The sequence below is a fragment of the Montipora foliosa genome, chromosome 4 (assembly GCF_036669935.1).
Source record: "Montipora foliosa isolate CH-2021 chromosome 4, ASM3666993v2, whole genome shotgun sequence".
Taxonomy (NCBI): domain Eukaryota; kingdom Metazoa; phylum Cnidaria; class Anthozoa; order Scleractinia; family Acroporidae; genus Montipora; species Montipora foliosa.
Genome location: NC_090872.1, coordinates 2,163,660 through 2,176,159, shown reverse-complemented (window position 1 = coordinate 2,176,159; position 12,500 = coordinate 2,163,660). Strand labels below are relative to the sequence as shown.

The 12,500-nt window shown below is 43.8% G+C and overlaps 20 non-coding genes across 20 annotated transcripts; 15 read left to right on the top strand and 5 right to left on the bottom strand.

The window, feature by feature from the left end:
* Positions 1-133: 133 nt before the first annotated feature.
* Trnat-agu (transfer RNA threonine (anticodon AGU)) lies at positions 134-207 on the bottom strand. Its single transcript has one exon. It is a non-coding gene; the product is annotated as a tRNA-Thr (tRNA).
* A 440-nt stretch (positions 208-647) lies between these two features.
* On the top strand, positions 648-719 carry Trnad-guc (transfer RNA aspartic acid (anticodon GUC)). The gene has a single exon. It is a non-coding gene; the product is annotated as a tRNA-Asp (tRNA).
* Positions 720-1,659: 940 nt separating this feature from the next.
* Trnai-gau (transfer RNA isoleucine (anticodon GAU)) lies at positions 1,660-1,732 on the top strand. The gene has a single exon. It is a non-coding gene; the product is annotated as a tRNA-Ile (tRNA).
* Positions 1,733-2,341: 609 nt separating this feature from the next.
* Positions 2,342-2,414, top strand: Trnat-ugu (transfer RNA threonine (anticodon UGU)). Its single transcript has one exon. It is a non-coding gene; the product is annotated as a tRNA-Thr (tRNA).
* Positions 2,415-2,616: 202 nt separating this feature from the next.
* Trnat-agu (transfer RNA threonine (anticodon AGU)) lies at positions 2,617-2,690 on the bottom strand. Its single transcript has one exon. It is a non-coding gene; the product is annotated as a tRNA-Thr (tRNA).
* Positions 2,691-3,130: 440 nt separating this feature from the next.
* Positions 3,131-3,202, top strand: Trnad-guc (transfer RNA aspartic acid (anticodon GUC)). The gene has a single exon. It is a non-coding gene; the product is annotated as a tRNA-Asp (tRNA).
* A 940-nt stretch (positions 3,203-4,142) lies between these two features.
* On the top strand, positions 4,143-4,215 carry Trnai-gau (transfer RNA isoleucine (anticodon GAU)). The gene has a single exon. It is a non-coding gene; the product is annotated as a tRNA-Ile (tRNA).
* A 609-nt stretch (positions 4,216-4,824) lies between these two features.
* On the top strand, positions 4,825-4,897 carry Trnaa-ugc (transfer RNA alanine (anticodon UGC)). The gene has a single exon. It is a non-coding gene; the product is annotated as a tRNA-Ala (tRNA).
* Positions 4,898-5,099: 202 nt separating this feature from the next.
* Positions 5,100-5,173, bottom strand: Trnat-agu (transfer RNA threonine (anticodon AGU)). Its single transcript has one exon. It is a non-coding gene; the product is annotated as a tRNA-Thr (tRNA).
* A 440-nt stretch (positions 5,174-5,613) lies between these two features.
* On the top strand, positions 5,614-5,685 carry Trnad-guc (transfer RNA aspartic acid (anticodon GUC)). Its single transcript has one exon. It is a non-coding gene; the product is annotated as a tRNA-Asp (tRNA).
* Positions 5,686-6,625: 940 nt separating this feature from the next.
* Positions 6,626-6,698, top strand: Trnai-gau (transfer RNA isoleucine (anticodon GAU)). The gene has a single exon. It is a non-coding gene; the product is annotated as a tRNA-Ile (tRNA).
* Positions 6,699-7,306: 608 nt separating this feature from the next.
* On the top strand, positions 7,307-7,379 carry Trnaa-ugc (transfer RNA alanine (anticodon UGC)). Its single transcript has one exon. It is a non-coding gene; the product is annotated as a tRNA-Ala (tRNA).
* Positions 7,380-7,581: 202 nt separating this feature from the next.
* Trnat-agu (transfer RNA threonine (anticodon AGU)) lies at positions 7,582-7,655 on the bottom strand. The gene has a single exon. It is a non-coding gene; the product is annotated as a tRNA-Thr (tRNA).
* A 440-nt stretch (positions 7,656-8,095) lies between these two features.
* Positions 8,096-8,167, top strand: Trnad-guc (transfer RNA aspartic acid (anticodon GUC)). The gene has a single exon. It is a non-coding gene; the product is annotated as a tRNA-Asp (tRNA).
* Positions 8,168-9,107: 940 nt separating this feature from the next.
* Positions 9,108-9,180, top strand: Trnai-gau (transfer RNA isoleucine (anticodon GAU)). The gene has a single exon. It is a non-coding gene; the product is annotated as a tRNA-Ile (tRNA).
* Positions 9,181-9,789: 609 nt separating this feature from the next.
* On the top strand, positions 9,790-9,862 carry Trnaa-ugc (transfer RNA alanine (anticodon UGC)). Its single transcript has one exon. It is a non-coding gene; the product is annotated as a tRNA-Ala (tRNA).
* A 202-nt stretch (positions 9,863-10,064) lies between these two features.
* Positions 10,065-10,138, bottom strand: Trnat-agu (transfer RNA threonine (anticodon AGU)). Its single transcript has one exon. It is a non-coding gene; the product is annotated as a tRNA-Thr (tRNA).
* A 440-nt stretch (positions 10,139-10,578) lies between these two features.
* Trnad-guc (transfer RNA aspartic acid (anticodon GUC)) lies at positions 10,579-10,650 on the top strand. The gene has a single exon. It is a non-coding gene; the product is annotated as a tRNA-Asp (tRNA).
* A 938-nt stretch (positions 10,651-11,588) lies between these two features.
* Trnai-gau (transfer RNA isoleucine (anticodon GAU)) lies at positions 11,589-11,661 on the top strand. Its single transcript has one exon. It is a non-coding gene; the product is annotated as a tRNA-Ile (tRNA).
* A 607-nt stretch (positions 11,662-12,268) lies between these two features.
* On the top strand, positions 12,269-12,341 carry Trnaa-ugc (transfer RNA alanine (anticodon UGC)). Its single transcript has one exon. It is a non-coding gene; the product is annotated as a tRNA-Ala (tRNA).
* Positions 12,342-12,500: the final 159 nt, after the last annotated feature.

Below are 12,500 nucleotides of genomic sequence, written 5' to 3'. Positions count from 1 at the left end.
TGAAGACCAAGGAATGACCGGTTTTTCAAAAACTCGACAACCCTCAAGGAGAGACACCACTCCAAAGAGATGATGTTACTCAACTGCAAGACAGTGCAACCAATCCATGACAATATAAGATACACTGACCTCAAGGCACCGATGGGATTTGAACCCATGACCTCCTGTTTACTAGACAGGTGCTCTAACCACCTGAGCTACGGCGCCAAGCGTAGATTGTCTGCTAGAAAATGCAGTCGTGACACGGGTGCTGCTACTACGTCGTGGAAGTATGTCATGCAAAAAGTTGACGAGACCAGCATTTCACTGTGTGAACAGTTGAAAAGACAGCACAGGAGATAAGGATGAGGACACGAACAGAAGAATCGTCTGGAAAACCGTCGGCCTGCAACATAAGCAGCTTGTGGCTTCTAGCTTAAGCTGTTAGTTCAGGCTTAGTTGAGTTAGTGCAACAACCCCCACAAGCGACATAGCTTTGATTACTATCGTGTTGAAACAAGGGTTGTCTGCCCGTGTGTCTCCGAGTAGCCGCTAGTTTCACTCATTCCCGTCGACAGCGTCAAATATAACAAATGTAGTATTGGAGGCTCGAAATTGGTTTAAGGACATCGCTAACTCTTTTAAAGATGAACTTCCCTATCCTGGTGTCCTCGGTAGTATAGTGGAGAGTATCCCCGCCTGTCACGCGGGAGACCGGGGTTCAATTCCCCGCCGGGGAGATGGGTGTCGTTTTTGTGTTCGTGTGGCTAGCCTGTGCTTTTCGTGTATCACCTTCTCTCAAGTCAACTCTTCGAAATGTATGCGTTCGTCCTGGCTCCGGTCATAAAACGTAGGAGACATTGATATGATGACACAGTATAAATCAATGCCTCAACCTCATGTTCTCGTCAAATTGCCATTCATTAGCTAATTCTCTTCATTAAGACTCCTTGTTAGAGTTTGTGTAGATTCAAGACATTCATACAGTCTGGAAACAGGAGAGAACAATAGTACATACCACACAAGTGAATGGTGCTTTCCGTACACTCTCATTGGCTAGCTCGGAGGTGAATGGCATGTTTCTCTTGGGACTTACCATGGTACCATGAGGAAATAAAAACAATGCTTATGCAAAATTTTGCAGAGCAAACAAAGAGTATTATGGTATTTTTAAAGTGGTCTATTTACCTCAGATCAAACGAAAAAGAAAAAACCGGCTTCCCGTTCTACTTCCGTAAGCGAGGAGTTAGTTTTATCGTTAAATCAACTTGTGTGGTACATAGTAAAATAATCATTCTTCTTAGTGTCGGTGAAACTGGTAGATATTTACCACCACTTCTCTGAATAATTGCGAATTATGGTAACAACAGACCTTACGATAACGTGTTTGACCAAGAATCCTGTTTTTTTCCCAGCCATCTTGCAAGTGCAAACTCCTCATCACTCACACCAGAAATAGCATCAATCAAACAAATGTTGAGAGAGTTCACTGAATAGAGTGTAATGAGAAGTGCAGTTAACTCTGTTTAAAATATAAGTGCTACACGGCCAACGTTTGTATAAACGTAACCTTTCCTTGTAAATGTTGAGAGAGCTTCCTTCAAACGCAGGCGAAGCCCAGATCCACACAAGAAAGAATGTTCTGTTTTTTGGGGCGTTTCGTGGTGTACTGAGTAACCTGGTCCGTTAGCTCAGTCGGCAGAGAGTGGTGCTGATAACGCCAAGGTCGTGAGTTCGAGCCTCACATGGACCAAGGCTTCCTCCGTGTTTTTCTCTGAGCTACTGTGGTCTTTAATTAGCTGCCTACTTTACCAAGGAGATTTCCTTCTCGCCCTGTCGGTCTAGTGGCGTTATGTTTGCTTAGGAAGTCAAAAAGTCTACGTATTAAGTCTAGCAAAGACCCTTTCTTGTTTTGCTTTATCCAAAACGTTTAGCTGGCATTTCGGCGAAGCTGTTGTGTTCACCAAAGTAATCTTCAGTGCTTAACAGAGTTGCGGTCAGCTGCAGTTTCTGGTTAAGGGAATCCGTAGAGGCCAAAAATTTTACATGCTAGACCCGCATTCCACAAGAAGCCTTCATCTCCATGGTGACGAGAGGCTAGTGCGCTTTTTTCTCAGCTTTGATAGCATTTGTTAAATCCCCGATCAATATTGATGAAACTTTGACTTTCAGTGATAGCATTGGCAAGCACAAGAGATCTCCAGAAAGCGGCCGACTCTAATTTCGGTACAGATGCTTCTAGATTGTTTGTCTCTTCAATTCAACCTTTTTTTTACATTGAGAGCAACTTAGAGTTGACCAATGTTCCCTCTCTTCATCAAAGGGATATTAGTGAGCCCTATAGAAATCGACTTACTGGTATGGGGGATTAGCTCAAGTGGTAGAGCGCCCGCTTTGTATGCGGGAGGTACCGGGATCAATACCCGGATCCTCCACTTTTGCACCATCCTGAAGTCAACTGAGATTACCTCAAACACCAAAAATCTGTTACAACAGTCGTCAATTGAAGACCAAGGAATGACCGGTTTTTCAAAAACTCGACAACCCTCAAGGAGAGACACCACTCCAAAGAGATGATGTTACTCAACTGCAAGACAGTGCAACCAATCCATGACAATATAAGATACACTGACCTCAAGGCACCGATGGGATTTGAACCCATGACCTCCTGTTTACTAGACAGGTGCTCTAACCACCTGAGCTACGGCGCCAAGCGTAGATTGTCTGCTAGAAAATGCAGTCGTGACACGGGTGCTGCTACTACGTCGTGGAAGTATGTCATGCAAAAAGTTGACGAGACCAGCATTTCACTGTGTGAACAGTTGAAAAGACAGCACAGGAGATAAGGATGAGGACACGAACAGAAGAATCGTCTGGAAAACCGTCGGCCTGCAACATAAGCAGCTTGTGGCTTCTAGCTTAAGCTGTTAGTTCAGGCTTAGTTGAGTTAGTGCAACAACCCCCACAAGCGACATAGCTTTGATTACTATCGTGTTGAAACAAGGGTTGTCTGCCCGTGTGTCTCCGAGTAGCCGCTAGTTTCACTCATTCCCGTCGACAGCGTCAAATATAACAAATGTAGTATTGGAGGCTCGAAATTGGTTTAAGGACATCGGTAACTCTTTTAAAGATGAACTTCCCTATCCTGGTGTCCTCGGTAGTATAGTGGAGAGTATCCCCGCCTGTCACGCGGGAGACCGGGGTTCAATTCCCCGCCGGGGAGATGGGTGTCGTTTTTGTGTTCGTGTGGCTAGCCTGTGCTTTTCGTGTATCACCTTCTCTCAAGTCAACTCTTCGAAATGTATGCGTTCGTCCTGGCTCCGGTCATAAAACGTAGGAGACATTGATATGATGACACAGTATAAATCAATGCCTCAACCTCATGTTCTCGTCAAATTGCCATTCATTAGCTAATTCTCTTCATTAAGACTCCTTGTTAGAGTTTGTGTAGATTCAAGACATTCATACAGTCTGGAAACAGGAGAGAACAATAGTACATACCACACAAGTGAATGGTGCTTTCCGTACACTCTCATTGGCTAGCTCGGAGGTGAATGGCATGTTTCTCTTGGGACTTACCATGGTACCATGAGGAAATAAAAACAATGCTTATGCAAAATTTTGCAGAGCAAACAAAGAGTATTATGGTATTTTTAAAGTGGTCTATTTACCTCAGATCAAACGAAAAACAAAAAACCGGCTTCCCGTTCTACTTCCGTAGGCGAGGAGTTAGTTTTATCGTTAAATCAACTTGTGTGGTACATAGTAAAATAATCATTCTTCTTAGTGTCGGTGAAACTGGTAGATATTTACCACCACTTCTCTGAATAATTGCGAATTATGGTAACAACAGACCTTACGATAACGTGTTTGACCAAGAATCCTGTTTTTTTCCCAGCCATCTTGCAAGTGCAAACTCCTCATCACTCACACCAGAAATAGCATCAATCAAACAAATGTTGAGAGAGTTCACTGAATAGAGTGTAATGAGAAGTGCAGTTAACTCTGTTTAAAATATAAGTGCTACACGGCCAACGTTTGTATAAACGTAACCTTTCCTTGTAAATGTTGAGAGAGCTTCCTTTAAACGCAGGCGAAGCCCAGATCCACACAAGAAAGAATGTTCTGTTTTTTGGGGCGTTTCGTGGTGTACTGAGTAACCTGGTCCGTTAGCTCAGTCGGCAGAGCGTGGTACTGATAACGCCAATTTCGTGAGTTCGAGCCTCACATGGACCAAGGCTTCCTCCGTGTTTTTCTCTGAGCTACTGTGGTCTTTAATTAGCTGCCTACTTTACCAAGGAGATTTCCTTCTCGCCCTGTCGGTCTAGTGGCGTTATGTTTGCTTAGGAAGTCAAAAAGTCTACGTATTAAGTCTAGCAAAGACCCTTTCTTGTTTTGCTTTATCCAAAACGTTTAGCTGGCATTTCGGCGAAGCTGTTGTGTTCACCAAAGTAATCTTCAGTGCTTAACAGAGTTGCGGTCAGCTGCAGTTTCTGGTTAAGGGAATCCGTAGAGGCCAAAAATTTTACATGCTAGACCCGCATTCCACAAGAAGCCTTCATCTCCATGGTGACGAGAGGCTAGTGCGCTTTTTCCTCAGCTTTGATAGCATTTGTTAAATCCCCGATCAATATTGATGAAACTTTGACTTTCAGTGATAGCATTGGCAAGCATAAGAGATCTCCAGAAAGCGGCCGACTCTAATTTCGGTACAGATGCTTCTAGATTGTTTGTCTCTTCAATTCAACCTTTTTTTTACATTGAGAGCAACTTAGAGTTGACCAATGTTCCCTCTCTTCATCAAAGGGATATTAGTGAGCCCTATAGAAATCGACTTACTGGTATGGGGGATTAGCTCAAGTGGTAGAGCGCCCGCTTTGCATGCGGGAGGTACCGGGATCAATACCCGGATCCTCCACTTTTGCACCATCCTGAAGTCAACTGAGATTACCTCAAACACCAAAAATCTGTTACAACAGTCGTCAATTGAAGACCAAGGAATGACCGGTTTTTCAAAAACTCGACAACCCTCAAGGAGAGACACCACTCCAAAGAGATGATGTTACTCAACTGCAAGACAGTGCAACCAATCCATGACAATATAAGATACACTGACCTCAAGGCACCGATGGGATTTGAACCCATGACCTCCTGTTTACTAGACAGGTGCTCTAACCACCTGAGCTACGGCGCCAAGCGTAGATTGTCTGCTAGAAAATGCAGTCGTGACACGGGTGCTGCTACTACGTCGTGGAAGTATGTCATGCAAAAAGTTGACGAGACCAGCATTTCACTGTGTGAACAGTTGAAAAGACAGCACAGGAGATAAGGATGAGGACACGAACAGAAGAATCGTCTGGAAAAGCGTCGGCCTGCAACATAAGCAGCTTGTGGCTTCTAGCTTAAGCTGTTAGTTCAGGCTTAGTTGAGTTAGTGCAACAACCCCCACAAGCGACATAGCTTTGATTACTATCGTGTTGAAACAAGGGTTGTCTGCCCGTGTGTCTCCGAGTAGCCGCTAGTTTCACTCATTCCCGTCGACAGCGTCAAATATAACAAATGTAGTATTGGAGGCTCGAAATTGGTTTAAGGACATCGCTAACTCTTTTAAAGATGAACTTCCCTATCCTGGTGTCCTCGGTAGTATAGTGGAGAGTATCCCCGCCTGTCACGCGGGAGACCGGGGTTCAATTCCCCGCCGGGGAGATGGGTGTCGTTTTTGTGTTCGTGTGGCTAGCCTGTGCTTTTCGTGTATCACCTTCTCTCAAGTCAACTCTTCGAAATGTATGCGTTCGTCCTGGCTCCGGTCATAAAACGTAGGAGACATTGATATGATGACACAGTATAAATCAATGCCTCAACCTCATGTTCTCGTCAAATTGCCATTCATTAGCTAATTCTCTTCATTAAGACTCCTTGTTAGAGTTTGTGTAGATTCAAGACATTCATACAGTCTGGAAACAGGAGAGAACAATAGTACATACCACACAAGTGAATGGTGCTTTCCGTACACTCTCATTGGCTAGCTCGGAGGTGAATGGCATGTTTCTCTTGGGACTTACCATGGTACCATGAGGAAATAAAAACAATGCTGATGCAAAATTTTGCAGAGCAAACAAAGAGTATTATGGTATTTTTAAAGTGGTCTATTTACCTCAGATCAAAGGAAAAAGAAAAAACCGGCTTCCCGTTCTACTTCCGTAAGCGAGGAGTTAGTTTTATCGTTAAATCAACTTGTGTGGTACATAGTAAAATAATCATTCTTCTTAGTGTCGGTGAAACTGGTAGATATTTACCACCACTTCTCTGAATAATTGCGAATTATGGTAACAACAGACCTTACGATAACGTGTTTGACCAAGAATCCTGTTTTTTTCCCAGCCATCTTGCAAGTGCAAACTCCTCATCACTCACACCAGAAATAGCATCAATCAAACAAATGTTGAGAGAGTTCACTGAATAGAGTGTAATGAGAAGTGCAGTTAACTCTGTTTAAAATATAAGTGCTACACGGCCAACGTTTGTATAAACGTAACCTTTCCTTGTAAATGTTGAGAGAGCTTCCTTTAAACGCAGGCGAAGCCCAGATCCACACAAGAAAGAATGTTCTGTTTTTTGGGGCGTTTCGTGGTGTACTGAGTAAGCTGGTCCGTTAGCTCAGTCGGCAGAGCGTGGTGCTGATAACGCCAAGGTCGTGAGTTCGAGCCTCACATGGACCAAGGCTTCCTCCGTGTTTTTCTCTGAGCTACTGTGGTCTTTAATTAGCTGCCTACTTTACCAAGGAGATTTCCTTCTCGCCCTGTCGGTCTAGTGGCGTTATGTTTGCTTAGGAAGTCAAAAAGTCTACGTGTTAAGTCTAGCAAAGACCCTTTCTTGTTTTGCTTTATCCAAAACGTTTAGCTGGCATTTCGGCGAAGCTGTTGTGTTCACCAAAGTAATCTTCAGTGCTTAACAGAGTTGCGGTCAGCTGCAGTTTCTGGTTAAGGGAATCCGTAGAGGCCAAAATTTTACATGCTAGACCCGCATTCCACAAGAAGCCTTCATCTCCATGGTGACGAGAGGCTAGTGCGCTTTTTCCTCAGCTTTGATAGCATTTGTTAAATCCCCGATCAATATTGATGAAACTTTGACTTTCAGTGATAGCATTGGCAAGCACAAGAGATCTCCAGAAAGCGGCCGACTCTAATTTCGGTACAGATGCTTCTAGATTGTTTGTCTCTTCAATTCAACCTTTTTTTTACATTGAAAGCAACTTAGAGTTGACCAATGTTCCCTCTCTTCATCAAAGGGATATTAGTGAGCCCTATAGAAATCGACTTACTGGTATGGGGGATTAGCTCAAGTGGTAGAGCGCCCGCTTTGCATGCGGGAGGTACCGGGATCAATACCCGGATCCTCCACTTTTGCACCATCCTGAAGTCAACTGAGATTACCTCAAACACCAAAAATCTGTTACAACAGTCGTCAATTGAAGACCAAGGAATGACCGGTTTTTCAAAAACTCGACAACCCTCAAGGAGAGACACCACTCCAAAGAGATGATGTTACTCAACTGCAAGACAGTGCAACCAATCCATGACAATATAAGATACACTGACCTCAAGGCACCGATGGGATTTGAACCCATGACCTCCTGTTTACTAGACAGGTGCTCTAACCACCTGAGCTACGGCGCCAAGCGTAGATTGTCTGCTAGAAAATGCAGTCGTGACACGGGTGCTGCTACTACGTCGTGGAAGTATGTCATGCAAAAAGTTGACGAGACCAGCATTTCACTGTGTGAACAGTTGAAAAGACAGCACAGGAGATAAGGATGAGGACACGAACAGAAGAATCGTCTGGAAAACCGTCGGCCTGCAACATAAGCAGCTTGTGGCTTCTAGCTTAAGCTGTTAGTTCAGGCTTAGTTGAGTTAGTGCAACAACCCCCACAAGCGACATAGCTTTGATTACTATCGTGTTGAAACAAGGGTTGTCTGCCCGTGTGTCTCCGAGTAGCCGCTAGTTTCACTCATTCCCGTCGACAGCGTCAAATATAACAAATGTAGTATTGGAGGCTCGAAATTGGTTTAAGGACATCGCTAACTCTTTTAAAGATGAACTTCCCTATCCTGGTGTCCTCGGTAGTATAGTGGAGAGTATCCCCGCCTGTCACGCGGGAGACCGGGGTTCAATTCCCCGCCGGGGAGATGGGTGTCGTTTTTGTGTTCGTGTGGCTAGCCTGTGCTTTTCGTGAATCACCTTCTCTCAAGTCAACTCTTCGAAATGTATGCGTTCGTCCTGGCTCCGGTCATAAAACGTAGGAGACATTGATATGATGACACAGTATAAATCAATGCCTCAACCTCATGTTCTCGTCAAATTGCCATTCATTAGCTAATTCTCTTCATTAAGACTCCGTGTTAGAGTTTGTGTAGATTCAAGACATTCATACAGTCTGGAAACAGGAGAGAACAATAGTACATACCACACAAGTGAATGGTGGTTTCCGTACACTCTCATTGGCTAGCTCGGAGGTGAATGGCATGTTTCTCTTGGGACTTACCATGGTACCATGAGGAAATAAAAACAATGCTTATGCAAAATTTTGCAGAGCAAACAAAGAGTATTATGGTATTTTTAAAGTGGTCTATTTACCTCAGATCAAACGAAAAACAAAAAACCGGCTTCCCGTTCTACTTCCGTAAGCGAGGAGTTAGTTTTATCGTTAAATCAACTTGTGTGGTACATAGTAAAATAATCATTCTTCTTAGTGTCGGTGAAACTGGTAGATATTTACCACCACTTCTCTGAATAATTGCGAATTATGGTAACAACAGACCTTACGATAACGTGTTTGACCAAGAATCCTGTTTTTTTCCCAGCCATCTTGCAAGTGCAAACTCCTCATCACTCACACCAGAGATAGCATCAATCAAACAAATGTTGAGAGAGTTCACTGAATAGAGTGTAATTAGAAGTGCAGTTAACTCTGTTTAAAATATAAGTGCTACACGGCCAACGTTTGTATAAACGTAACCTTTCCTTGTAAATGTTGAGAGAGCTTCCTTTAAACGCAGGCGAAGCCCAGATCCACACAAGAAAGAATGTTCTGTTTTTTGGGGCGTTTCGTGGTGTACTGAGTAAGCTGGTCCGTTAGCTCAGTCGGCAGAGCGTGCTGCTGATAACGCCAAGGTCGTGAGTTCGAGCCTCACATGGACCAAGGCTTCCTCCGTGTTTTTCTCTGAGCTACTGTGGTCTTTAATTAGCTGCCTACTTTACCAAGGAGATTTCCTTCTCGCCCTGTCGGTCTAGTGGCGTTATGTTTGCTTAGGAAGTCAAAAAGTCTACGTGTTAAGTCTAGCAAAGACCCTTTCTTGTTTTGCTTTATCCAAAACGTTTAGCTGGCATTTCGGCGAAGCTGTTGTGTTCACCAAAGTAATCTTCAGTGCTTAACAGAGTTGCGGTCAGCTGCAGTTTCTGGTTAAGGGAATCCGTAGAGGCCAAAAATTTTACATGCTAGACCCGCATTCCACAAGAAGCCTGCATCTCCATGGTGACGAGAGGCTAGTGCGCTTTTTCCTCAGCTTTGATAGCATTTGTTAAATCCCCGATCAATATTGATGAAACTTTGACTTTCAGTGATAGCATTGGCAAGCACAAGAGATCTCCAGAAAGCGGCCGACTCTAATTTCGGTACAGATGCTTCTAGATTGTTTGTCTCTTCAATTCAACCTTTTTTTTACATTGAAAGCAACTTAGAGTTGACCAATGTTCCCTCTCTTCATCAAAGGGATATTAGTGAGCCCTATAGAAATCGACTTACTGGTATGGGGGATTAGCTCAAGTGGTAGAGCGCCCGCTTTGCATGCGGGAGGTACCGGGATCAATACCCGGATCCTCCACTTTTGCACCATCCTGAAGTCAACTGAGATTACCTCAAACACCAAAAATCTGTTACAACAGTCGTCAATTGAAGACCAAGGAATGACCGGTTTTTCAAAAACTCGACAACCCTCAAGGAGAGACACCACTCCAAAGAGATGATGTTACTCAACTGCAAGACAGTGCAACCAATCCATGACAATATAAGATACACTGACCTCAAGGCACCGATGGGATTTGAACCCATGACCTCCTGTTTACTAGACAGGTGCTCTAACCACCTGAGCTACGGCGCCAAGCGTAGATTGTCTGCTAGAAAATGCAGTCGTGACACGGGTGCTGCTACTACGTCGTGGAAGTATGTCATGCAAAAAGTTGACGAGACCAGCATTTCACTGTGTGAACAGTTGAAAAGACAGCACAGGAGATAAGGATGAGGACACGAACAGAAGAATCGTCTGGAAAACCGTCGGCCTGCAACATAAGCAGCTTGTGGCTTCTAGCTTAAGCTGTTAGTTCAGGCTTAGTTGAGTTAGTGCAACAACCCCCACAAGCGACATAGCTTTGATTACTATCGTGTTGAAACAAGGGTTGTCTGCCCGTGTGTCTCCGAGTAGCCGCTAGTTTCACTCATTCCCGTCGACAGCGTCAAATATAACAAATGTAGTATTGGAGGCTCGAAATTGGTTTAAGGACATCGCTAACTCTTTTAAAGATGAACTTCCCTATCCTGGTGTCCTCGGTAGTATAGTGGAGAGTATCCCCGCCTGTCACGCGGGAGACCGGGGTTCAATTCCCCGCCGGGGAGATGGGTGTCGTTTTTGTGTTCGTGTGGCTAGCCTGTGCTTTTCGTGTATCACCTTCTCTCAAGTCAACTCTTCGAAATGTATGCGTTCGTCCTGGCTCCGGTCATAAAACGTAGGAGACATTGATATGATGACACAGTATAAATCAATGCCTCAACCTCATGTTCTCGTCAATTGCCATTCATTAGCTAATTCTCTTCATTAAGACTCCTTGTTAGAGTTTGTGTAGATTCAAGACATTCATACAGTCTGGAAACAGGAGAGAACAATAGTACATACCACACAAGTGAATGGTGGTTTCCGTACACTCTCATTGGCTAGCTCGGAGGTGAATGGCATGTTTCTCTTGGGACTTACCATGGTACCATGAGGAATAAAAACAATGCTTATGCAAAATTTTGCAGAGCAAACAAAGAGTATTATGGTATTTTAAAGTGGTCTATTTACCTCAGATCAAACGAAAAAACAAAAAACCGGCTTCCCGTTCTACTTCCGTAAGCGAGGAGTTAGTTTTATCGTTAAATCAACTTGTGTGGTACATAGTAAAATAATCATTCTTCTTAGTTTCGGTGAAACTGGTAGATATTTACCACCACTTCTCTGAATAATTGCGAATTATGGTAACAACAGACCTTACGATAACGTGTTTGACCAAGAATCCTGTTTTTTTCCCAGCCATCTTGCAAGTGCAAACTCCTCATCACTCACACCAGAAATAGCATCAATTAAACAAATGTTGAGAGAGTTCACTGAATAGAGTGTAATGAGAAGTGCAGTTAACTCTGTTTAAAATATAAGTGCTACACGGCCAACGTTTGTATAAACGTAACCTTTCCTTGTAAATGTTGCGAGAGCTTCCTTTAAACGCAGGCGAAGCCCAGATCCACACAAGAAAGAATGTTCTGTTTTTTGGGGCGTTTCGTGGTGTACTGAGTAACCTGGTCCGTTAGCTCAGTCGGCAGAGCGTGGTACTGATAACGCCAAGGTCGTGAGTTCGAGCCTCACATGGACCAAGGCTTCCTCCGTGTTTTTTCTCTGAGCTACTGTGGTCTTTAATTAGCTGCCTACTTTACCAAGGAGATTTCCTTCTCGCCCTGTCGGTCTAGTGGCGTTATGTTTGCTTAGGAAGTCAAAAAGTCTACGTATTAAGTCTAGCAAAGACCCTTTCTTGTTTTGCTTTATCCAAAACGTTTAGCTGGCATTTCGGCGAAGCTGTTGTTTCACCAAAGTAATCTTCAGTGCTTAACAGAGTTGCGGTCAGCTGCAGTTTCTGGTTAAGGGAATCCGTAGAGGCCAAAAATTTTACATGCTAGACCCGCATTCCACAAGAAGCCTTCATCTCCATGGTGACGAGAGGCTGGTGCTCTTTTTCCTCAGCTTTGATAGCATTTGTTAAATCCCCGATCAATATTGATGAAACTTTGACTTTCAGTGATAGCATTGGCAAGCACAAGAGATCTCCAGAAAGCGGCCGACTCTAATTTCGGTACAGATGCTTCTAGATTGTTTGTCTCTTCAATTCAACCTTTTTTTTACATTGAAAGCAACTTAGAGTTGACCATGTTCCCTCTCTTCATCAAGGGATATTAGTGAGCCCTATAGAAATCGACTTACTGGTATGGGGGATTAGCTCACGTGGTAGAGCGCCCGCTTTGCATGCGGGAGGTACCGGGATCAATACCCGGATCCTCCACTGTTGCACCATCCTGAAGTCAACTGAGATTACCTCAAACACCAAAAATCTGTTACAACAGTCGTCAATTGAAGACCAAGGAATGACCGGTTTTTCAAAAACTCGACAAACCCTCAAGAGAGACACCACTCCAAAGAGATGATGTTACTCAACTGCAAG